A 26,016-nucleotide genomic window follows, 5' to 3' on the forward strand; every position below is an offset into this window, starting at 1 on the left:
TACAGTTCCACCACAAGTACACCTTCTGTAATACAGGGTCCATAACCTATAATGATAGGCTGTGCTCAGGGGCATCACAATTGCAGTATTTAAATGGTTGTTATAGAATTACAAATAGCTGTATTTGATGCATCTAGCCAAATTTTGTTTACTACTATACTTTTCCTACAGATTCATCTTTATTTGGCTGTCTAAGTAAGCAGAGCCTTTTTCCTTATACAGATTCTTCTAATAAGCCCCAGTATTAGTTTCAGCAGAAATGTGAAAACTGTCCCTTAATGGGAGATTTATCAAACGTGCTAAAGAGAACTTATGGAAATGTTGGCCTGAGCAACCAATCAGCTTGCAGCTATCATTTATCTACTACATGCTATTATATCATATTTAAAGTCTGATTAGTAGCTATGGGCAACATTCTATATTAGTTCTATTTAGAATGTATGATCATTCTTTCTCCTAATTTGTATCAACAGACAGTACATAGAGGTTTCAGCTGTTTTCAGTTAACATTACTGTAAGTGCATTGTCATTGGCTGTAATCACGTTATCTTATTGGATTGAAGTGTAAATTTACTTACATGACTTACTTACTATAATTTGCCTATACCAATTTCGCAATATGTTAAGTAAACATCACATCTGACAACTCTGGAGAATTTGGCTACTAGCCAACATTTGTAATCTATTATCTCCAGTCATAGTCATGCACTGTAAGTACATACATGGGAAGTAGAAGCTTAAATGTCTAAATAAATACATTTAAAAAAGCAACAATTAATCCATATGTGAAGAACAAGTTATGATTAATAATAAAAGCTATTATTCATAATGATTATTCTTCATAGGGTTACAAATTGATTCAGTAATATAAAGACATTAAAACTATACAATATTTCCTAGTAACCAGGTTTATTTTTTTAGCAGTTATAGTTTAAATAACTATTATATATCTTTTTCTACTATTTTTTTTTTTCATTCTTTCATTAAGCCCAGTTCGGGACTCTACTGCAATGGGTGAAGATCATTGAAGAGTTATGTTTCCACAGCCAGTGGCGGAGATACCGTAAGGCAGCCCCCCGCCACTGCTTGGGGGAGCGGGGGCTGTGTGGGCGCTGGACAAGTGAGTGTGACAGACAGAGAGTCTGTCACACTACACTAAGTAACAGAGATACTGCGGGCAGCGGGAGCGCCGGGTGCCGGACAAGTGAGTGTCCGGCACACTACACAGTATGTGGCTGCTTGTTGTGTCACGGCCGCCCGCCCACCGCCACCTGCCGCTGCCCTTGCGCTCGCTGATCACAGGCGAGTCGGCACGGGCGCGGCCATGACACTGTGGCTGACTGCTGTCTCAGTGTCATAAAAAAAAGGAAACATTGTCCAATGGGAGGGAGTGCGGGCGGGCTGTCCTATAGGAGGGCAGGTGGGCGGGTGGGGGCGCGGCCTGGGATGGTGTCAGAGGCAGGGGAAGCAGCAGTGTCTGCTGGTCCCTGCCTCAGCTTCTCCTATGCGTGTGACGTCATCACGTCACACGCTGGAGTGGGGACAGAGGCCAGAGCGAGGAGAGGAGCCAGAAAGTCAGCAGGGCAGGCAGCAGAGAGGAAGTGTCCCACCCAAGCCTCACAGTGAGTCTTTATGTATGTATGTATGTGTGTATATATATATATATATATATATATATATATATAAGGGGGGGAGGTGCGGCACTCGGGACTTAGATTAGAAAGGACGACAAGATCACACAAAGTGTTTTTCGTGACGTTTCAGCCGGTGAGGCTTTTATCAAACAGCTTACGTAAGCTGTTTGATAAAAGCCTCACCGGCTGAAACGTCACGAAAAACACTTTGTGTGATCTTGTCGTCCTTTCTAATCTAAGTCCTGAGTGCCGCACCTCCCCCCCTTGTATTCATTGGAGGCCTGCGGACACAGCCCTCTGCTGTGAAGGCACCGGGCTTTCACCTGTTTTGGAACGAGTGCCAGCTACCCCCCAATTTATATATATATATATATATATATATATATATATATATATATATATATACACACACACACAGATGGAGTGCCCGTCATTATTGCAGGGGCTGGCGGCAGATTCGGCGTGCGTCCCCTTACTACGGTGCTCCATAGCCATGTGGGGGGGGGCGCCACTCATTTTTTGGCTGGGGGGAGCAATATTTATAGTTACGCCACTGTCCACAGCTGGCAGTTCAAAGCTGGTAGCAGCTAGTTGCTGCAGTTTACAGTGGGGTTTGGTACTAGGGGAGCATGACTAAATGCGACTTGCGGCATCCAAACACCTGGCACCAATAATTTGACCATACCTGTCGGGAAGTTGGTAGAACCTCACTATGAGATGCTCCTGGTCCTTCTGAGAGTTAGTCATAGATATGCAGGGCCGCTGACAGGGGGGTTCTGTGGGTACAGCTGTCCCAATCCCTGTCTCTCTGGAAGGGCCTGGCCAGCTCATTTTGCCCACCCCCCTGACTACCTCCACTGTGCTGCCTTCGCTGCTTTCAGTGCACTGATGCTGATGGCCAATTAAAATGCTGCACCACCTATTGAGCCAATGGGAGCTTGTGTACCATTAGGCAATCAGAGCAGCTGCCGGTACACAAGATTAGCACTCCAGCCGGTGCTGCATTTTCATTGGCCGCCGGCATCCTGCATTCAGCAGGAGTTGAGCGGTAAGTGCAGGGAGGAGGGGAGGGAGAGGAGGGGGGGGGGGTTAGATGAAGGAGGGGCCTGGACTGGATATCAGTCCCGGGCCCCAATATTCCTAGTGGCAGCCCTGTAGGTAAGCACCAACTTCAGTAGTTAGGGAGAAAATGTATTATGCTTTGGAGAGAGATAAAGTACTGACCAACAATACTGTAACTAGACATTACAGCGCCTTATGCCAACCACACCAGCATATGATGTCAATTACATCATGTTGAGAGATTCGCCAGCCTTTGTGAAAAACAACATTTCCTGGAGCACCATCCGGAGTCTGTACAGGCTGCAGTGTGCATGTCTGGAGCGCAGAGCACTGCAGACACAAATCACCTGGAAAATGGCTACATCTGATTTGCACCTGCGCACTGGAGATGTCCCTGGGATTTGCATATGCGCACTGAAGATGGCCCCAAGGATTATGCCACTGGGGGCATAATGACAGCATCTACTCACCTTCAGAGAGTAGGGGGCCCACAATGAAGGCTGGAAACCTCTCCTTTCTTAAAATGCTCTTGGAAAAATCTATGAATATGAAAAGTATTCAGCTTAAAATACTTCACTGTAGCTTCTATAACAGGAATACAGTATCTGTATCATTTACCAATTTAGAGACATTTCATAATTATATAATATTCAGAGATCTAGGGAACGTTGAAGTAAATTTCTTCCTGACTGGAAATAAAGAGGTAGCCTTAGTACTGATTACAGGTTTGTGTCATAACAAGTGTCATGCAAAGAATTGCTGTACATGAAAAATGCAGCACACTCCTCCTCAGTGCTTATCTGCTCTTTACAAATATTGATGTCTGTGTGCAGAATACATAATTACATTGGATGCATGTACGTTATTGGAAAGCCAGGGTTGAAGTGGAAATACTTTTGATCAGTGATGTTTCTTGACTTTGAAAATGATTACACAAGTGTAAAGCGTAGGAGGGTATTGCATTATACTCAATAATTTCAATAGCTGTACAAGAGCTTAGAACAAATATATTGGCAGATGGTGAAGACGTAGATGTCTATGTACAGTACATAAATCATATTAGAAACACATTATATTGTATTACTACTAACTGTAAGGGCTTCCTATAAGGTATGGATGTCCGGACAGGCACAAGCTGGTACTGTTACCTAAAATTATATTGAATGGCATTTTAGCTATATGAAAGTCTATATTCAGCATTCCTAATAACACTTATTTTTAGTAAAGAAAACTTGTAGGATCTTTTTTTTCTCTCTCCTTTGACATAAACAACTGCCACCTTTCACGTGTGTTTGTGGAAATTGCGGCTGCTTTGTCAATGCAGTTTCGGCTGTAAAAAGTGAAACCACAAAATATGAAAATACATGCATTACTTGTACTGTAGACTTAACATTCAAACTTGAAACTTTACATTTTGTCAAGCGCATATTAGTAGTTCATATGGAGTAAGACTGCGTGTCCACCTATCCTTTTCACATACATTCTTTAAAATTATTTTATTATTTAAGTGAATAATGTCCATATTTATAAGACTGCATAATTCACTAATTATTACAATTGTATCATTTATAATCAAAGACAAATTATTTGCATTTAGTGACTCATAATCAATAAGTCCTGGCAATATACACTATATGTCCAAAAGTGTGTCTGGAGGCATGAACCTCATACTCACATCTACTTGTTGATCAACCCACAGATAATAACTGTCTACACTCTTCTGAGAAAGCTTTCCGCTAGATATAGCTGCGTGAATTTGCATCTGTTTGTCACAAAATTAAAAGTGTGACTGGGCAATAAGAGATCAGGGCTAGCTCAGTCTTCTACACAAAACTTGGCAAACCATTTTTCAATGGCCCTTTTGTGCATTGGTCAATAATGGGCAGAGAAGTAACTCTGGGAGGCAATGGAGTCATCTGCCCCTGGGCCACTGTTCCCAAGGGGGGCACCTCTAATTTCCTGCATGTTTGAATCAGTTCATTGAAAGTCATCAATATCACTTCTGTGACTGACTACTCTCCCTCCTAGCAGGAACATAGATGTCACAGTCTCTTTATTTTAAACATAATATAAATAACTTGCATACATACATACACACATTAGAAGAACTGACCATATGCTTTTTGTCATGTTTTGTCAAATTAACCATTACATTAAAAACAATAACATAAAAACGGAAACCACACATTGATAGAATGGTCTCATTAGTACATTCAACAAGTCAGTCAGCATTTCATTATGTTTTTTTTTATAAGCAGCAGGAGCCGGAAGAGCTGGGACCCGCAAGACATATGCGGCAGGAGGTACCGGCCACACGGGGGGGGGGGGTGTTTAACCCTTTGGGGGGGGGGGGTGCTGGCAAAATTTTCGGCAGGGGGGGCGCATAATTAATAGTTACGTCGCTGGTCTAGAGTCTTTTTTTATTGAAAAAATATGTGTTCTTAAATAAAGGTAAAATTACTGTCTTCAAGCTGTGTCAGTGAATCCATACCAGAATAATCTAGTAGTTCCATTGTTATCATTTATTTTGATACGAAAAAAACAACTCTTAAAAGCACTGAAATGTATATTAAATTGTTAGTACTGATTAATCCGGTATTTTTTGCAGTTTATATGTCATACAAGACATCTATATATGGTATTTTAAATTATATATTTTATGTCTCTATGTGGACTTAAAATACACAGCCTGGCAATGACCAAAAAATACTCCTGTCTAGAAAATGTGGAATATACAATTCTGTTTTCCTGTTTGTGTTGGAGAAATGTATGTAATTGCCGGGAGCAGTGAGCCTGCTGATTGCATGGTAGCGTTTTAGATGGATTTTTCCAACCCTTGATTCTGTTTCTTAAATTTGACATTCTAGACAATAAAATCACCACCTATGTGGCTGACAGGTTATCCTGGAGGTTTCCTTATTTGGCTCAGTGGTTCTCTGCATATTTATGTGAAAAAATGCATATTCAGGGTTACTGTATATAATGCTTTGGTTTTTCTATGTGTATGTGGAGTCTCTTTTTTTGTTATGCGGCTACCCCTCCCAAAATCTGTATGTCTTTAAGTTTTTTTCTTTACAGTTATTTTCTGAAACCATGAGTACAAAATAATTCATATTAATTCAGTGTATCAGAGTGCTTTGTAGATCCCTTACATTGTTGAGTTGTCTTGTGCTTAGCATCTGTTCATCTACATATGAAACATATTGTCTCACTGCTTCCATTCTTTATGCTTTAGCATTGAAAGTATATTGTGCTCTTGCAAGTGTAAGGGCATTGCTTAGCCTGGTATTGAGAGCATAAGGTGACATGATGAAAATACAGTGTCTCGAATTTACTTAATTCAAATTTTATTTATACACATACATCTGTTCCATTTGTTTTTGGATTTGCATGTATAATTCATGACATGTTGACTCTTTATGCAGGGTTCATCTGTAATGCTTCTGTGTTTACAATGCTGCATGTTTCTTTTTGCTGGATGGTTTAATTGGAGGGTAGTAATTATTATCATTATGTAGACAATCAACTACAGGCAAGCCCAAACACGCTCTTCGCAAACATAAGTCACAACATTTTTAGAGAGAATGCCAAATAAATATAAAATCTATAACAATATTGTAACATGTTGCATAATATTACTGTATGCAGAATGTGCAATCTCAAAGCCTCTCGGTTTTATCCAGGACTTGGTCATATTTACTTTTCAAGAAATATGTATTTAATTAAGGATGGTCCTCCATATAATATTTTCTTTAAAGGTAGTACCCCAAATGTTATTTATGTATATTTTCCAGTTGATAATACTATGCAAATTATCAATCAATTTGTCTGGTGGTATAATACAAGATATGTTTTATACATTTCCAATCTACTTTCCCAAGCCATCCTACATTCTAAAATGTTCAAACAGAATTTTTCTCATATAATGAACCATACAAAAAAATTTAAAATCTAAAAAGGCAAAAACTTTTTAGAACATCTCCTGTCATAAAAAATTGGTAAAACAAACACATACACACACACACACAGGGCTGCCATCAGGAATTTTGGGGCCCAGGACTCATTTCCAGTGTGGGCCCCGGGTCCCCTCCCTCCTCACTTGACTTACCGTAACCCAGTTTCTGCTCCCCCATCTCCTTTTCCGCTGAGCTGCAGCCCAGAATTCCCAGAGCGCAGGCTTCTTCAACTCAGGATGCCGGTGGCCAATTGAAATGCAGCTGGACAGCTAATCAGAGCTTGTGTACCGGCAGCCTCTCTGATTGGCTGCCGGTACGTGAGCTCTGATTGGCTCAAATGCTGGTGCAGCATTTTAATTGGCCGTCGGCTTCCTGGGTTGAATAAGCCTGTGCTTTGGGACCTGCTTTGTTCAGTGCTTTGAGCACAGTGGAGGCACTCGGGAAAATTGAGGTGGGCAAAATGAGCTGCCGAGGCCCTTCCAGATGCTGGGGCCCGGGACAGATGTACCCACAGCACCCCCTTATTGGCAGCCCTGTACACACACACACACACACACACACACACACACACAAAACCCATAACATATTCCTGAGGAACAAAGAAAGGCAAATTCCCTCTCACATGGACAAAACCATGTGCACTGCAGGGGGGCAGATGTAATATGTGCAGAGAGATTTAGATTTGGGTGAGTTATTTTTGTTTCTGTGCAAAGAAATACTAACTTTATTTATACATCGCAATATAGCTCTCACTTTGAAGTACAAACTCCACCAAAATCAAATTCTCTCTGCACAAGTTACATCTGCCCCACCTGCAGTACACAGGGGGGGTTATTCTGTTTGGTACGGTGAAAACGTGCGTACGGTCCGTCACACCGTGCGTTTTCCATACGCTCACGGTGAGCGTAAGTCCGCCCACAGAACAGCCGCACACGGATGGTCACAAACACCGACAATGGGGAGTTGCGTTCACTTGAGCGTACGCCACCGTGTACGGACAGATCTCTCTCTTAGCCACCGATACCTGGCGTACATCTGAGCGTACGCCACAGTGCACTGACGGATCTCGTCCGTTTTCCCACCGACACCTTCCGTATATCTGAGCGTACGCAACATGCAAACATGTTCTAATATTGTTCAAAAGAAGACTTTAGAGTGTGATAGGCAGATGTTGGGATCCTTTGTTAGAGATATGTGATTGCAATAATGTGCTTGGTGGCATCTTACATACAGAGTGTGCTACATAAAGTTCATAGCAGATATGAATGTGCATAATGTATGTTCTTGGGAAAAAATATACAGATTGTGTGCAAAATAGTGGCCATGGCCTTAGGACATTGCTCCACCATTGCAAGTAGAAATTGAGTCCAAAAACATATTTGTTGCTCTTAGACGTGGTTTATGTGTCTTTTTTTTTCATAATAAAAAACTGGTATGTTTGTGTTACAGTGAAAAAGTTGACACATGTTTTTAAAGTAGAAAAAAACACTTTCTGAATGGGTGTAGATGGTTATAAAATAACTACCTGGACATATATAACCAGGTATTAGAATGAATATTACGTAAAATTAAACCAACCTTTACATGTTGAGAAGTGTAGAAAGATAAGCTTCCAATGTGTTTGAGGGCTGTGTGTGGCTTGCAGGTAGTGAAATAATGGTTTTCACGTAATAGCCTGCAGCATTGCTTATTACATTCAGGTGTATGTGTTTGACTAGTAATCAGCGTTAATTAGTAGACTCAGGCGTCCGCTCTCATGCGGTATCTCTAGGGGTGGTCTGGAGCAATCTTTGGCGTCCGCCTGTTTTTGGGCCAAAATGCACGGTGCGTTCGCCTATCGAGGCGGTTGTGGCACCGTGCATTTTGTGTGCACACCCCCATGTACGCCCATGTTTACGCCCAGTTTTCCTCATTATTCCGGCCACACCCATAAAAACTCCCACATGCCGCCCACAATGACCGTGCTCTTGCGGACTGTTTTTTTTCGCACGGACAGACCCATCCGTGAGTGGTGTGAGGTCGCCGCACATGCGCATTGCGAAAGATACGCATGCGCAGATGAAAAAAATCCCGATCCGCCCGTATATGGTCCCACCGTACCAGACAGAATAACCCCCATGGTTTTGTCCATTTAAGAAGGCATTTGCCTTTGCGAGTGAACCAGAATAAGGGCCTTAGTGGAGCAATTCTATACAGCTAGTTTTAAATGCTGTAACTGCCATCATCTTCCCATCACCTGACTACATGCAAATAACACATCTTTTACTTACACAAGTGCATCTGGTTGCCGGCGTGCATATGTTCGCAATTACATCAACTGTAAGCACTCCCTTAAGGGGCCTACACACATGGAGAGTGGCTCTCTTCTCTGTCTTGACTACCTAGAAATGCCTAAATGAGAGAATCTCACAGGTTTTCGTATGTGTCCTTGACACAGTGCACTAGAGTCCGGCATTCACTCACCGGGTGGTTTAAATAGGGGGCATTTACCCACAAGTGAATCCCTGAGAAAGACTACAACAAAAATCAGGGGTTCATGTCTTGGCAGGGCCATCTTTCCCTCTGGGCTGGGTGGGATATTGACCAGGGGCCCCACAAGTATAGGTCCCCATAGCATCCTAAGGCAGGGCAATTCAAAATTTAAAAATAACATGTTGCTTACAGCAATCCCACTGGCCAGTGTTGACAGGCATCCTTCCTCCCTGTCCTCCTCCTTCAATGCTCAAGAGAGGGGAGGTTGTGTAGGTAGGAGCCCCACTGTGCTGCTTTGTCTGGGGGCCCAAAATGCTGTTAAGATGGCCCTGTTGCGGGGAAGACCCATTGCTTCTGCAGTTTTGAATGAGTGAGTTTTCATGTAGTAATCCCTAATTTTAGGCATGAGTAAAGGTTATTTAAATGAATGGCCTTTCCCCACACCACACAGTAATTAACCAACAGCTGAATTTGCATCTAGTAACCAACATAATTCATCTGCAAGTACTACACCAAGATGAGCATTGGAACACTATCACATTATTGCTATAAAAAGCAAGCTACTCCCTCAGAGAGCAGAATGAGGTTAATATCCAGACAAGCAGAGACTGTACAAAGATGAGGCGACCACTATCCAGGATACATAGTAAACCATAAAGTGACTGCTACTAGTCATAGAGCGACCCCAAACGGGCTTATTGTTGGCTCACGGCTTGGTGTGAAAGGTTCCCTGAAAAATAATCCATATCCGGTTAAGTGGGAATCCAACTTGGGTAGTGAGCGGAGTTAAGGTGTTTTATACACTTATATGATTTGGGCCCTTTTCACCCAATTCTGGATGGACCGGATGAAAAGGGACCAAATCATATGTGCCTGTGATTCTGAGGTAGGACCGGATGGCGGAATGGTGAGATTTCAGGAAGAACAAATACATTACATGTATGTGTGTGTATGCGTTCACACAGTTCGGCTACAAATCCGATTGGTAGTGGATGGATCCTGTTCTGTGGGATCCAGCCACACCACTGTGTGTGACCCCACATAGTCTTCTTCAGGTCAAGCAGGTCCTGCTGAATGGGACCCACTTAGCTGCTATGTGTGGCCCCAGCCTTAATAAATCTGGAACTTAATATTTTGAGTTAATCATGTATTTTGTTTATTTTATATTCTTTCTATATTCAAACATTCAATTTAGAAACCACTTACTGTAGCAAAAGTAACTCACTAAAGGCCTATTAAGCATAGTTTTCAAAGGACAAAGCACTGATTTTGCAGCATATTAATATTAATACATCCTATTGTTGTGAGATTGCAGGTTCATATGAAACTAGACATGTTGGAATAGCATAATAGCAAGTCTTCAAACTCATGTTTACTATATTTTATCCCAACTTAATCTTTTTCAACTTTTCTGTTTTACTACGAAAATATTGCTTGGTTAGAATTTTTTTTTTCTAATATCTTAAACTAACTGCAGTACGTACACGGCTCCGCTTAGAGGGATGGATAGAGAGAATGGATAGACAGGAAAACTGACAGATGGAGCGATGGAAGGACAGATAGATAGATAACAAAAATGTGTCCAATCAGTGACTTAGATGCAATAAACCAATGTGTTTATTGTGCAATTGTGCAAACTTTTTAAATCAATGTGATTCTTATTAAATCTCAACCATATAAGAGGCCAAAAGCTGAGTGTGCTCAGCCATCTAAGGCATTTATTGGTTTATGCATGGTTGCACTCAATTTTTATATACCGTACATACATACATACATACACAAATTAATTAAAAGGGTGGCACTCGCCCTCTGTGGTAGGCATGGTAGGGGTTACATTACAGTAACCCCACCCTAAATATCACTTTACAGCATGGAATTGTAGAGTCTTTACTGTAAGAAAAAGTAGGTCACTAATTGAGGCGGTCTATGAAGCAATACTTGATTGTGTGCAAAGTGTTTATCTAAAGCCTTCTGCACACAGGGCAATTTCAGTGCTATTTCTAAGCAAGGCTTAAGATTCACTTACAGGTATTGTACTTTTTAGCATTTTATACATTTCAGATAAGATATGTATAATGTTAGTGGGTAGTACAGATGTGTTAATGGTTAGCATTACTGCCTCACAGCACTGAGGTCATGGGTTTGATTCCCACCATGGCCATAACTGTGTGAAGTTCGTATATATTCTCCTCGTGCTTGCGTGTGTTTTCTTTGGGTACTCCGGTTAACTATCACAATCCAAATATATACTGGTAGGGTAATTCGCTCCTAACAAATGACTTTACCTACTGTGTGTATGTTTGTGTGTGTGTTTATGTACAGATGTAGCCATGCTCATCTGTCTTGCCTATGATGGTTGGGCCTGACAGAATTTGTGTGTCGCAGCGTGGTGAACGTGGTGAACCATTGCGCAACCTGGCAAATGTCATTTTTGAAAATCACTAATGCGCATGTGGGAGGTCTCCAATTAAATACAGTACAGTAATATGGTCTAAGATGTACTTTACCATTATATAAATACTGTATGCTACGTAGTCAATCATTCTCAGCCCGCCACCATGTTGTACAGTAATAATGCGATGTAGATGCTCATTTAGCCGCACCGACTCGGTGGGAAAATGTATGCCGAGATTGACCCATTCTTACGGAGCTAAGAAATTGGCATACATTTCCCCACCGAGTCTCTGGGGCTGAATGATCCTCTGTGTAGCATAGTTACTGTACAACACGTGGCAGGACAAGACTATTGGCCACAGGGGAGGCCACCCTTATGGAGTTACAGTAAGCTCTGCATTCTGTACACAGGTAAAGTGGAAGTAAAGGTGGACAGTAAATGGCTATGCCACTTCACATATCCATCCGCAGCACTGTACTGTAGTTTGCATTACTGGAGCTATCGCCACCCAGCTGTGAAGCAGTGTAATTACATGGTTTTGCATGCTTTTGCCATAATACGCCTTGGTGTGCCATAAAGTGGACATTTCTCATGGCCAAACAATAAAGCCAGGATGGTGGGCCAACAGGATAGATGATCATGGCTACATCTGTACATGTGTTTAGCATAGAATCAAAGGGCAAAGTGAATCCTGTCTGCTGCCACAGTCTATGTTTCTAGTGTGTGCTGCTTTATGTGTTTTTTTCAGTTCTCTCCTAATAAATGCCAGTACAATACAATGCAATGCATTACAATAAAAATAAATGTACTTTATATTTTCCAGAGCTCCCAGATAGACCAGCTTCATTGTATAGCGCAACCTTCTAGACGATAGCATTATGAAAACCCATTTAAACAAGGATGATGGTAAATAAAAGATGGTTTCCAGGTGAATGAAGACTGATTTTCACTGATCTCAGTCAGATGAGAAGAGCTGGATGCACAGAAGAACTCAAAGGTTGGTAAATGGAACAATATAATATACTCTGTTGTTGCAGTTATTGGTTTGTGTTAATGCGGAAACATTTTATGCACAGTATTTTATATAAGTTTGTAAAGTCAATTGTTAGAAACCTGCTGTTGTTTTAACAATTTCTGGAGCATAATATTTGATTTGTATGTTTTGTATTTGTATCTGAAGATTGCACACATTAAAAGTACCTCTAAAAAGAGATATGGGATTACATTATAATTGAACAAACTGTTTATAAACAGGTAATAGATTTTTGAAAGACTTTAGATAATTAATACACAGAAAGCGTTCTGAAGACCATTAAACCTGATGCTGAAAATGTAAATATGAAGTTTGAAGTTAATTATGTTGTTCGTATTTAGGGCATACTTGCCTACCTGACCTTCTCCTTCACCTGTGGTGAAACACCTTTCTTATCAATTACCTAGCTCCCCACAGGTGTTGGCAATCACACATTACCAGGGAAGTCCAGGAAGAGAGCATTTTCTCCCTCATGGAGAGGGTCAGGTAGGCAAGTATGATTTAGGGGGTGATTCAGATTTATTCGGACAGGGACAAATTCGACCCAATTCCGATGTTATATTATGGTATATTATGCGCATGTGCAGGTCCCCTTTGTTAACGACTATGCAGGTTGCCGAGCCATTCGCAAGGTTCAGTGAGGCCTGGGAGTGGACGGCTGCGGGTACTGAGGTCGCCCATGGGAATGCCCAGCATTTTATGGACATCCCTATGAAAACGCTGGGCGTTCCCATGGATGTGCATGGGGGCCAATGCCTGCAAGGTAGTGCGGCTGACATCACAGGACGTCAGCCGACCGCCCTGTCTTCGTACCAGCAACCGCAAATAAAAGTCAGTTTCCACTGACTTTTATTTGCGAAGGCAGGAGAAATCATTCGATGGTCGGCAAACATCAAATGATTTCTCCTGCTGCAGAGAAATGCGAGGGGATGTGTCTTCATTACACTTCCCCTCACATGTTAACGACGGGAACCAGTGGCAGCAACCGGAATGACCCCCTTAGAGTAGCCAAATCTCAGGCCAGGCTTGCCATTTTATCCATAGGATAAATTTCTGGATTACATGCAGCATGTTAGTGAATTTGGAAGTTGACCGAGCACAGATAGTGGATTGATATCTGCTCAGTCTACTTTCACCAAGCCATGAAAATGATGCAGTAATGGTGTTATCTGGTATGGTGGTATTTATGAATCACTCAATACACGTGATTGTCGATGTAGACATTGTTGATCGGCTATAACATAACCATAATATTTGTACAAGCAGAACAATGAGATGAATTAAACTATTGAGCTTGTTATCAAATACATACAGTATCTCCTATCCCCAATGCAATCTAATAAATATAGAGGTGGGCGTGTGTGTTATACAATGTTCCAGGTAGTGCATTACACGTTTTGCGGCTCAATGCATTGCCCTGATGTTTGATGTGACTACTTAGAAATGTATAGGATGTGTTTAATGAGTTGGCATATCATATTATATTACATGCTCTTCTATGTTCTATATTAAACTGTGCTAAAAACATTTCAAATTATTTTTGGCTCTTCACAAAATAATTTTTTTGCAGACATAGTATTTGCTTGTGACCCCACACCCCACCATTTTCTAATATTGTGGCATTAGTAACAGCTTACCTATTGTACGTTTTTCATTTCTACTTAGGGTCTGTTTCAGAGGCAGACATGCTGATGGTGGTCCTCTCTGTTCTCCCGATAATTGATAAACTGCACACGTGCAGGACCAGTCTTGCTGTGTTGTGAGCAATTGCATTGCTGTGTTCATTGACAGGCTGGACCATTTGCAAGGAAGGACTATGGTGGAGGTGGCTGGCATTCAGGAAAGCCGAGGCGTTTCACCCCTGTTTGCTGGCCAAGGAGAGGCCAAGTAATGCGTTGCAAGGCCCTCTGATTATGGTTAGACTTACTCAGATTGTAGTCAAAGAATTAAAACTAACATTTTGGGACTAGCTTGGGGTTGGAACGTGTTTCTCGGATCTCCTGCTCATATCCTGATAAATTATCCGTTCTGGGACCTACAGCGGTGTGTTTGTCCTGCTGTGCTGGGCATATCTCCTTTGTCTCACCTGCCTTGTGGCTACAGGTGCCCTGGAACCTCTTCCAATGTATGGACAGCTCAGGGTCCGGTGGCTGTCTCCTGTTTTGTTTAGTGTCTTGCCCGGGGAAGATATTGTGTCCAGCAGCCATCTTGTGGTATCATCTGCCAGTGTGAGACCTGCTGCGGAGTGGTGCCTGTGTGTCATGGCTTGGATCCTGTGCCCTGTCTCCACCTGTAATCTTACAGTGAAGGATTGCGGGCCGTGAGCTGTAGTTACTGTAGCAGAGGATGTAAGTCGGGTGGCGTGCTAGCCACTGCCCTCTCACTATTGCTGTTTACTTCTACGGGCCTCGTACACGTTTGGTCCTAGGTTAACCTATTTTTACAATTTTTATATATAACAAACTGGCTATCTCCTTTTCTGAACTTATCCTGGCAATAAATGCCTCGACAAATAGGTTGGATCAGTTATTATCCACTGCCCCTGTCACTGCTCAATCCCCCTTCTATATCTCTGCTCAATGTGACAAAATGGTTGAGCCTGTTTTATCACCATCTTCCATACCAGACTTCCCTACATATCATGATGATGGCTGCACTGAGGTCCTGTCTCCCCCAAAGGTACCCTGCTTTGAGGAAAAGTGCTGCCTATGAGGACTTGGATTCCGTTGTGTCGTTATGGGGCATTTGGGAATTTTCCCTGTTATACATATTGAGGAATGTGGGTTTATCTGTCGACGTTATGTGGCTGACTTGTATTACAGTTTCTACTCTCTCAGGCATTGGAGGACTACTGCTATGCTTTTATGTTTGAAAGGCTTTGATACTTGGACGGATTAAAGATAAAGATGAAGATTTGCATTGCGTGAATGCACGGGATGACCTGCCTGTTTCCAGTTATTCTTTTTATTATTTTTTAGGTCTCCTTTGATGGATATTCTATTGAAGCACGCAATGGACATATTCGATATTTTTCTACATTTTGGTTATCCTGATACTATTTCTGTATGTGTTTAGTTAAGTTGGTCCAATATACTAGATTAATGTGGGAGAGCTGGGCCACCATGCTTAAGGCCATTAGATATTTTGCCCTATTCATCTTGAGGGGGGTGGGTTAGGTATGGTTAGTTATATAGGATAGTTTGTAGGATAGGAGAGTATTTTGTTAAGGGATCCAAGTATGCCTGAGTTGGGGGTAGGTTATACAGGGTGGGGGGCTACTGGGTAGGTTTACTTTTGGGGATGTCTATGTTTATCTTTGTTTTACCATTTTGCTTTATTTCTTTTATTGATGGCTAGATAAGTGCATGCGATATACTTGCCCTTTTTTTCTGTCAAGTTGCGCCATGCAAAATTTGTGATTATACCTTTACTCTTATTTGGATTGTCCCTGTACACTTAATAATTTATCTTCTGTCTCAGGATGCTTTAGTTACTCCCGAATGGCGCCTATGGGTGGCTGAAGCAGCTTCTATTCTAGAAAGCAATAATCCTTGATTAAGGGGAACTAATTAACATAATCACAATGGCCGTATTACTATTATCCTTCCATACTGTATGCAGTGTTTTATGAGGTGTTGACCTGATGTATGTCATAGCCGTCATGATATCCTTCAGCATGTTTCAAGTTTTTGTTTAATGTGCTATGTATTCAAATGTATCAAAAACTTTTTGTGTTTGCAATTCCTACATGTAGTCAACTGTTTGTTCCGCAATGATACTTTATTTTGATGTTTCTGCTTCCATATTATATTTAAGTATTTAAATCAAAGGAAGGTGGTCTAATATACATGAACAAAGACAAAACAGGAATTTAAAGCAGCAGGAAATGAAGTATATTTGATGTCTAGAAATGTCTACTCATGTGCTGCTTAATCAGTTTGAGAATGCAGATTACAATAATTTCCTAGTTGTGCCCTCAGCAGGTGTCCTGCCATCAGTGCGCAGACAGTAAAATTGTTCAAATCTATTTTTAGGTACAAAATGAACATGACTTAATGAATAAAAGGGTTTCAGCTTCAACGTATGCTGTAAGGTAGCTAGGATGTTTTTGCTAAAGTAAAATGATAGTGCTTTGTGTATCAACATCAAATGTATTAAAATGTAAGTTGTGCATAATTTAATATGTTTAAAAGTAGTTTATTGGAGACCTGCACTTAGAAGTTAGGTATTGGAGACCGGCACTTAAAATGCTGGTGGTCACATGAGCAGCAGCAGCATCCCAATGCCTACATTCATTAACACCTGGGATACTAACCCGCAGTGTCGGACTGGGGCATGAAGGACCCACCAGGGAAATGCACTCACAGGGGCCCACCAAGGGGCGTGTTCTTTTGAAGGGGTGTGGCCACCTGACCAGAGAGGAGTGGATATACACTATGCGATTTTGGGCCAATTTCATCCGATTTCTGCACTTTGGGCTGATAATTGGGCGAAATCGGCCCAAAATCGCAAGTGTGTGACATCTGATTCATAAATCCCCCACCCTGATAATAATGCACATAGGTTCCACAGATAATAATACAGCAAATAGCCCTACCAGATAATACAGAACATAGGTCCTCCACACACAGATAATAGTAGAGCACATAGGTCCCCCCACATATAATACAGCAAATGGGTCCTCCCCACACAGATAATAGTACAGAACATAGCCCCCCCCCCCCCCCCCCCGACATATAATACAGCACATGGGTAATCCCCACACAGATAATAGTACAGCACAGAGCCCCCCAAATGTAATACAGCACATGGGTCTTCCCCACATAGATAATAGTAAAGCACATAGCCACCCCCCCCATATAATACAGCACATCGTTCCTCCCCATCCAGATAATAGTACAGCACTTAGCCCTCCCCCCCCCCATATGATACAGCAAATGGGTCCTCCCCACAAAGATAGTAGTACAGCACATAGCCCCCACCAACATATAATACAGCACATGGGTCCTCCCCACACAGATAATAGTACAGCACATAGCCCCCACATATAATACAGCACATGGGTCCTCCCCACACAGATAATAGTACAGCACATACCCCCCACATATAATACAGCACATGGGTCCTCCCCACACAGATAATAGTACAGCACATACCCCCCACATATAATACAGCACATGGGTCCTCCCCACACAGATAATAGTACAGCACATAGCCCTCACCCCCATATAATACAGCGCATAGGTCCTCCCCACCCAGATAATAATGCAGCACATAGGCCCCCAATATAATACATTACATAGGTCCCCCCCGGCGGGGTACTGGATGCAGCTGGAATAGATGACACGCTGCTCTGAGTTAGGCAGCGTGTCAGCTCTTCCAGCTACATCCAGTCACCTGCTGCACAGACAGCCCGCTCACCTCTTCTGCTGAGAGCGGCTGTCAGTAGGATCCCGTCCTGTCCCCCAACTCTCAGCACGAGACCAGACACAGAACTTACACAGCGTGGCGTGGGGCGGCAGGAGGACATCTTTTTAAATAGAAGTCACTAATAATTGGCTGCCGGGCAGCCACTGGGTTCCGGTGGCCAATGCAGTGATTGGCTCACAGGTGCCAGGCGGCAGCACAGCGCGCGCCCCCCTCCAGTTTGAGAAACTGAGTCCCTGGGGACCAATTTGGAGTAAAATACGCGCTATATCACGTTTTTGCGAACACTGGCGCGGTGCAGAGCAGCCACGCCCACATGCAAAAGAGGCCATGGCTACCAATCGGTAGGGCCCACCAGGGATTTCCCCGGCTCCCCACTGGGCCAGTCCGAGTCTGCTAACCCGCTCCTAACCCGCTTACTGCCAACCCTTCCTTTTTGCAGATTCATCCTACCCCCCCCCCCCCCCCTCTGCAGCATAAACCTGAAAGGTGGCCATACACTGCTCAGACTTCTCCTAGCAATGTATGACCATCCGATCCCCCATCCCCCATGGGGACCTTCCTGTGCAGCAGGATCACATGCAGTACATCACATGTCATCTTTCCACATGCGATGTATCGCATGCGACCCCATTCCTTGCTGCCAGAAGGGGACCAAGTTCAGAGATCTCTCGATCCGATTTGATGTGCACAGGGATGCTCATCAGATCTGATGTCAAAACACATTCCATCCGATCTGTCAGCCTGATTGTGTAAACTGGGCAGTGTGTGCTCTTAACAACTTGCCTTGCTTGGTTGCATCAAATGCAACCATGCGACCCAGTAGCACTCATTACACCACATTTGCCGACATTAGCAGCAACCAGGCAAATGTAATAGAAGCTGGCCTGTGCACACACTGAGGCGACAGAGAGGAGCAGATGCTGTGAAAATGTACATTTCTATTGTTGTGATGGTATATATATCATGCCATCAACGTGTTGTCCGATTCTTTTTAAAAATATATATGTAGTATTTCTGAAAAAAATAAAATTGTGTTGGATATATTTTAAATAGATGTTCTTAATCTTGGAGTAATGTATTCCTTGCCATTAGAATTGGGATTAGGTGAGTCTTTCTACTAATACTCTGCCTATGTGTATCTTTATACAAAACTTGGGCTTATACAGTATGTGCCTTTTTCCAATCCTGTGCCTATGCTTGCCTTTTATATAAGTACTTTGACCTATGTGTGCCTATTTATTATTCATGGGCCTATAATTGTCTACCTGTAAATCTTGGACCCTACGTTTGTCTTTCTATATAGTCTGGGCCTATTTGTGCTCTTTCTATAAATATTTGGCCTTTTGGATACTTTCTATAAATACTGAGTCTATTTGGTGTGTACACACTTGTACAATGTGCATGAGATTTTGACTATATAGTCAAAATTGCACCGGGATCGCATGCAGATTACATGGGTTTTATCCCCTGCGATCCCAATGCGATCCCAATGCGCGTTCCCGTATTGCAGGCAGATAGTCTTGGCTGCATAGACTATATAGTGCAGATCTGCACTATATAGTCAAAATTGTATGCAGATCGCATGCTGCCGTGCGATGCAATCCCGATGCAATCTGATCGCATCGGGATTGCATCGTAAGCCAAATCGACAGTGTGTACACACCATATGTGTGCATCTCTATAAAAATCCTGTGCCAGTGTATTTCATTCCTATATGCCTTGCTTCAATTCTTCCATATAAACCTTCAAACGCTGCACCCCCCCCCCCCCCCTCCATGTCTCTGAGATTCTGGGCTATACCAGGCTCTCACTGCACCCAACTTCCTTCCCCACTTCGAGACACTGTGGCCCACAAGTGGTAAACCATAGAGGTGTGTCTGATATGCGAGCGCTGGAGAAATCATTCAATGGTCGCCGACCATCAAATGATTTCTCCCCGGCACCCAAGGCTGCAAGTGGATGATTATGCAAATCATCCATTCACAGTTGTGATTGAAGGTGCGAGGGGGGCGGCTGATGGCGTTTGGCCCACGCAACGCTGTGAAATTCGCAGCATTGCGTATGGACCAGAATCAGGTCCATTGTGTATGCAGCACACTATATCATTTGCATAAAACGATATATCATTTTGCAGGAATTGCTAACGATATGGCTGGTGGAGCGTGTTGTCTAGTGTACCCAGCTTTAGGCTAAAGTTTAATATTGGAGAAAACTTTTGGCCGGCTTTGCATTCCTTAGATCCGTACATGTCCTGCTGGTTGGGTTATTGAGACATGTATTGTAATTAATTCATGTAATGACAGCACATTATTTGAAACTAAAATAGTATCTTTGTAATTATAGCATGTACATCTAATTCTCACCACTTGATGAAAACTGGAAATTGCAGATGTCTGAATGATAAACCTATCTTATTAAATTAATGGAGACTGGGAAAAAAGGCTGAACTGCAGACTAAATGCTGCAAAGCTAATGAGGCTTCCACTGACGGCTTTATATTAATATATTTACAGCTGCTGGGGATAAATCCTGTGTATTAGATACAATTGTTCTCGTCAAAGATCAATGATTAGTTTTAGTCTGATGACTATGTACATTTGTAACTATAATTGCATTTATTATTAATTAGACGTAAACAGTACTGATTTCTTTATTTAAAAGAAACAAAAGGGAGATTATGGCAAATGTTAGTAAATAGATAGCTTATGTCAAATAAACATAGACAGAGACTTTTTATCTTGATTGTTCTTTTTACAAATAAAGACCATTTGTTTTCACTACATCAGCCTTATAGTCCATATATACTCTGCATACACCTTGCCACAAGCGAGTAACCGCACAAACCAGATCTCTCAGAGTGCGCAAATCTACCCCCCTGTACTACATATGTTACTAGGTCTTTGGACAAGACCCAGATTTGCTGCACCTAAAAACAACCTAAAAGGTAGAGCGCAATACTGAAACCAATATCACCAAATAAACATAGACGCCCATAAAATTCATCTACAGGTACAGAACTTTCTAGAATTATAGGATGCATGTTTAAAATGATGTATTTGTATATGAAGGGTCTGTTGCAAATTATTGAGTAGTACATCAACCGTGCAACCCAGCGACGCAATGCGACCATACAACACATCTTCCATTTCAACACATCTTCTCCTTTCCGGGGCAGCTGCCCTGGTGCCTTGCTAAGCAATGAACAGAGACAGAAAAAGCAGGCACTCCGGGGACTTGGTTTGATGCAAAAAAAGTGTATTAGGCAAACATGCCAAAATGAAAAACGTTTTGGGGCAACAACGCCCCTTTGTGAAGGCAATACAAAGTGAAAATAACGACAAAGGGGCGTTGTTGCCCCGAAACGTTGGCCGTTTTGGCATGTTTGCCTAATACACTTTTTTTGCATCAAACCAAGTCCCCGGAGTGCGTGCTTTTTCTGTCTCTCTCTCTCTCATAGAGCGCCTAATGCAACCAAGGCAAAACAGCGACGCTAGTCCTGTTCCTTGGACACTGATGGACGTATGTGAGCGCGATGATGTCATCGCGCTGTACGTCCTCAGTGCAAAGCCCGGGCAGCTATATGAGACACTGTGTATGTGTCTCCATGGCAATGCCGTGACGTAGTGACGTCACAACGTTTACTGCCCATATTTGGAATTCCGGCCTCTCAGCTGTTTAAGTGCAGAACCGTGCACATTGGTCAGACAATTAACCATCACAGGTGTGGGAGATTTGGATAGCAGTATGGCAGCTATATACTGGGCTGGTTTGCTCATTTGAATGAGTCAGTCCAGGATGAAGGCTTGGAAAGCCGAAACGGGCTCGTCGACTGCTACCTGAAGTATCCCTCTGGATGGGTGAATATTTGAGTGTCCCACCATGGTTTATTTTTTGCAAATCAGTCCTTTTCTGCAATGAACTTTTTTGCAATGAAATTCATTGAGCATTAAATGAAATTAATCTACTTCAACTAAATGGTGTGCTGCCTACATGTGTTCTATACTATTTCATTGAGGATTTCTGCACCCGTTCCATACAAATATCAATGAGTGCGGTCCATACAAGTTTTTCTATATATATATATATATATATATATATATATATATATATATATATATATATATATATATATATATATATATATATATATATATATATATATATGTAGAAAAGTGGATTAAGGTGGATCCAATCAGCGCTAATTTGTGGTTAGCTAGCACCAGTCAGAAACAAAGGATATGAGCACCCTTTAAAATAGACACTAAAAGTTCCAAGTTTGAACTGCAGCTTCCTCCAAAGTAATTCCTGGGACTCACAGGAACAAGCGACAATCTGTACAAAAAGAAACACAGGAGGAGCGCTCCATAGTGTAAAACCAGATATGATTTAATAGATATAAAATATCCACGGTACAGTCAATCAGTACTCGTACCGTTTTAAAAACAGCAGTGGGCTGGTTACCACATGATGTATATATAACAAGCCAGGCAAGCCTCCTACCACCATCCGGTGCAACTGCAGCACGACACGGAACCTCACCTAACACTCTGTGAGGGAAGCGGTGTACCGACAGGCTGGAGAGGATCAGATGCGGCAGGGGATTCCCGACAGACACAGAGCTCGCCGTCACCAAGGCCCGCCCTAATGCATTTCGTAATCCACTTCGTCAGAGGGCGTGCCTGGTGGCCGGCAGCTCCAGACTAAAAAGGACACAGTGACCAATGAGAACAGAGTATGCACGTATCTGCACCAGCACATACGATACTGGTCTTACAAAGAAATGACCGCACATGATATACATAATAAACATACAGGTGTAAAAGAGAACTATCGTATCTAGTTTTCAACCAGATTATAGCTTAAAAGCACATTTCTTTAGAAGCAGGTAATATGCGCAATCCAGTGTTGTCCAACTGAAAGGCTTTTTTTTTTTTTTTTTGGATATGGGCAATTTGTTTCCGACAGCCTCTAGGTCGGCAGTTAATAGAAAAATTATATATATGTGGAATTAGATCAGTCGACACAGCAGGTAGATCTCCACTGTCATCACATAGTGTCCAGAGAGACAAAAATATAAAAATATAGGGCTCATTTGCGATTTTTTTTGCACCAATAGTCGACAGGGCTATGTCGACATTTTTTATTTTTATTTTTATTTAATTTTTTTTTTATTATTTTTTACTTTTTTTGAAAAAAGGGGGCATTATTTAATTCTATGGGACACACTTATGATTGTGCACATTTCACAATATATTTATGTACAGACACGTGCATAACATATAATAAAACATTTATACACTTAAAAACAAATACACTTAAAAACTGATCATTTGACCGAAATAAATGGACATAGCAGTACACTAAAGAGCGAGCAAACATGAAAAAACAGGAGAGCACAAGGCATAATGAATTGAAGGTGATTTTTTTTTTTTTTTTTTAGCCCATTCACAATTTGCTTGTTTTGGGTAAACAAAAATCATTATGCAGGGGAAAGAATATATACTTATTTGTTTATGAACGGGGTGATCTCATATCCCTCATTAAGTCCCTCCGGGACTAAGGTATTTAGGGTGAGGATCCAGTATGTCTCGCGTCTTAACAGAGCGCGATCTCGATCACCCCCTCTTTTATTTTGGGGTACCATTTCGATACCTCTTACTTTAAGGCCTGCTGGGTTACAACTATGTTGATTTTTAAAATGCCTGGGCACGCTGTGATTGGTGATGCCGTGCTTAATATTCCTGATGTGCTCCAGGATACGTGTTTTAAGGCATCGTTTGGTTTTACCAACGTATTTGTAACCACAGGTGCACGTCAACAGGTAAATAATATAATTTGAGTTACAATTTATAAAATGACCAATTTTAAAGGGTGTAGTTTCTGGTCCAAAGCAGGAACCCTTTTGGATGAAAGGGCAGATTTTACATCTTCCACAGGGGAAGCACCCTTTTAGAGTGAGAAAGGATGAAGTCACAACAGGATCATTAGGTGCCATTGGTTCTAGTTGACTCTTAGAAACCCATGCACCAATGGTTTTAGCTCTAGTGTAAACAATTTTGGGGGTGTCTTGGAGGAGGGGGCCTAAGAGCGGATCACATTTAAGTACATGCCAGTGTTTTTTTTAGCATCTTGGCAATTTTGCGCTCCCCATCATTATATTTGGTAATAAATAAACAATCATGTTTGTTGTTGTCTTCCTCCCCTCTCTCCTTGTATTGTAACACATCATCCCTCGGCAGGGTCCTTGCCCTCTCAAGTGCTTGTTTAACCCCTTCCCGACATTTGACGTACATTTACGTCATGGCCGGGAGGTACTTCCCGACACATGGCATAAATGTACGTCATGAGTTTAAACTGTCACTGCGTCTCGAGACGCAGTGACAGAGGGACGATGTCTGCTGTCCCTGACAGCAGACATGTCCCTGCATGCCCAGGGGGGGCTGCGATGCCGCCCCCCCGTCGGCGATCGCTGTGATTGGCTGTTCAGTGTGAACAGCCATTCACAGCGTTTTCCTGTGTTACCAGCGAATCGGACGCTCGGTAACACAGGTGTCAATCACCGCCGGGCGTCAGGGGGCATGAGGGGGTCATCGGTGACGATGACACCTCACCCCACCCTCACCCCACCTGCCCCCAAGGCTGTGATTGGTCCGTGGGACCCACGGACCAATCACAGCCAAGGCGCGACATTTAAACTGACGGTGACTGCGCTGCAGACGCCATTCCGGTCTGGAATAGCGTGCAGAACGGTCACCGTGCCTGCCTGCCGTGAATACCGACCTGATCCTTGCTAATACTTACCTGATCCTTGCAAATACCTTACCTGATCACCTTATCACTGCTTGTAGCGTGCTGGACGCTTCCTGGATCTGACTTCCTGAGACTTCCTGCTGCTGCTGCAGTGTGATAGAGAGATAGAGAGATAGAGAGAGAGATAGAGAGAGATAGAGAGAGATAGAGAGATAGTGACAGAGAGAGCTATATTTTGTGTCTGCTACCCCCCCTTTTTGGGGGTGCAGGGGTTTTCTATATATAAATAACTGTCAGTGCTGCTGCTGCAGTGTCATACAGTGATAGATAGTGATAGATAGTGATAGATAGTGAGAGGTAGAGAGATAGAGAGATTTGTGTCTGCTACCCCCCCTTTTTGGGGGTGCAGGGGTTTTATTTTATATATATAACTGTCAGTGCTGCTGCTGCAGTGTCATAGAGTGATAGATAGTGAGAGATAGTGAGAGATAGAGAGATAGAGAGTGATAGAGAGTGTATATTTTGTGTCTGCTACCCCCCCCTTTTTGGGGGTGCAGTTTTTTTTTATACATATAACTGTCAGTGCTGCTGCTGCAGTGTCCTAGAGTGATAGATAGTGAGAGATAGTGAGAGATAGAGATAGAGAGAGATAGTGACAGAGAGTGATAGAGAGTGTATATTTTGTGTCTGCTACCCCCCCTTTTGTGCTGATCAGTATATCTGTGCTGATCAGCAACTTTTTGGGGGCGCAGAGGTTTTTTTTTTATATATATACCTGTCAGTTGCTGCCAGTTGCACTGTCAGTTGCACCAAAGGTTGTGCACCTGCTGTCCCTCACTGGTAATCAGTGTCGCATCACTGATCACCTTTTTTTTTTTTTGTGAGTGCTGTGGGGTCTTTTTTTAATTTTTTTTTTACACACACTGATTTTGTGGGTGTCCTGTGGCCACTGTGCGCCGATCAGTGACGTACATCACTGATCAGCTTTTTCGGCACAGGGTTGATCTATTATTTTTTTTTTTTTGATCAGATTCCTGTTGCCTTTGAGCGCTGTTCAGTGACAGACGTTACTGACCAACATCTGTGCTCAATTTTTGGCGCAGGACCTTTTTTTTTTTTTTTTAACCCCTTCAATTTTTTTATTTTTAACCCCTTCATTTTTTTTTTTTATTATTGGTATAAAGTATTTTTTTTTTCTGCACTACATACACACTACACACTACATACCCCCCGGGTTGAAATAAAGTTTGTACCCCCCCCTACACTATACACGTGTTGAAACAT

The 26,016-nt window shown here is 42.3% G+C and overlaps 1 protein-coding gene across 3 annotated transcripts in view; it reads left to right on the top strand.

Annotated features, from left to right (window-relative positions):
- Window positions 1-26,016, top strand: part of HS3ST5 (heparan sulfate-glucosamine 3-sulfotransferase 5) — a 312,296-nt gene that overhangs the window by 125,114 nt on the left and 161,166 nt on the right. For all 3 annotated transcript variants that reach the window (XM_083176864.1, XM_083176863.1, XM_083176865.1), the window contains exon 2: window positions 12,343-12,516. The gene's annotated coding sequence lies outside the window, so the exon portion shown is untranslated. The remainder of the gene's footprint in view (window positions 1-12,342; window positions 12,517-26,016) is intronic.

The sequence above is a fragment of the Crinia signifera genome, chromosome 3 (genome assembly GCF_055691185.1).
Source record: "Crinia signifera chromosome 3, ASM5569118v1, whole genome shotgun sequence".
NCBI classification, from domain to species: Eukaryota; Metazoa; Chordata; class Amphibia; order Anura; family Myobatrachidae; genus Crinia; species Crinia signifera.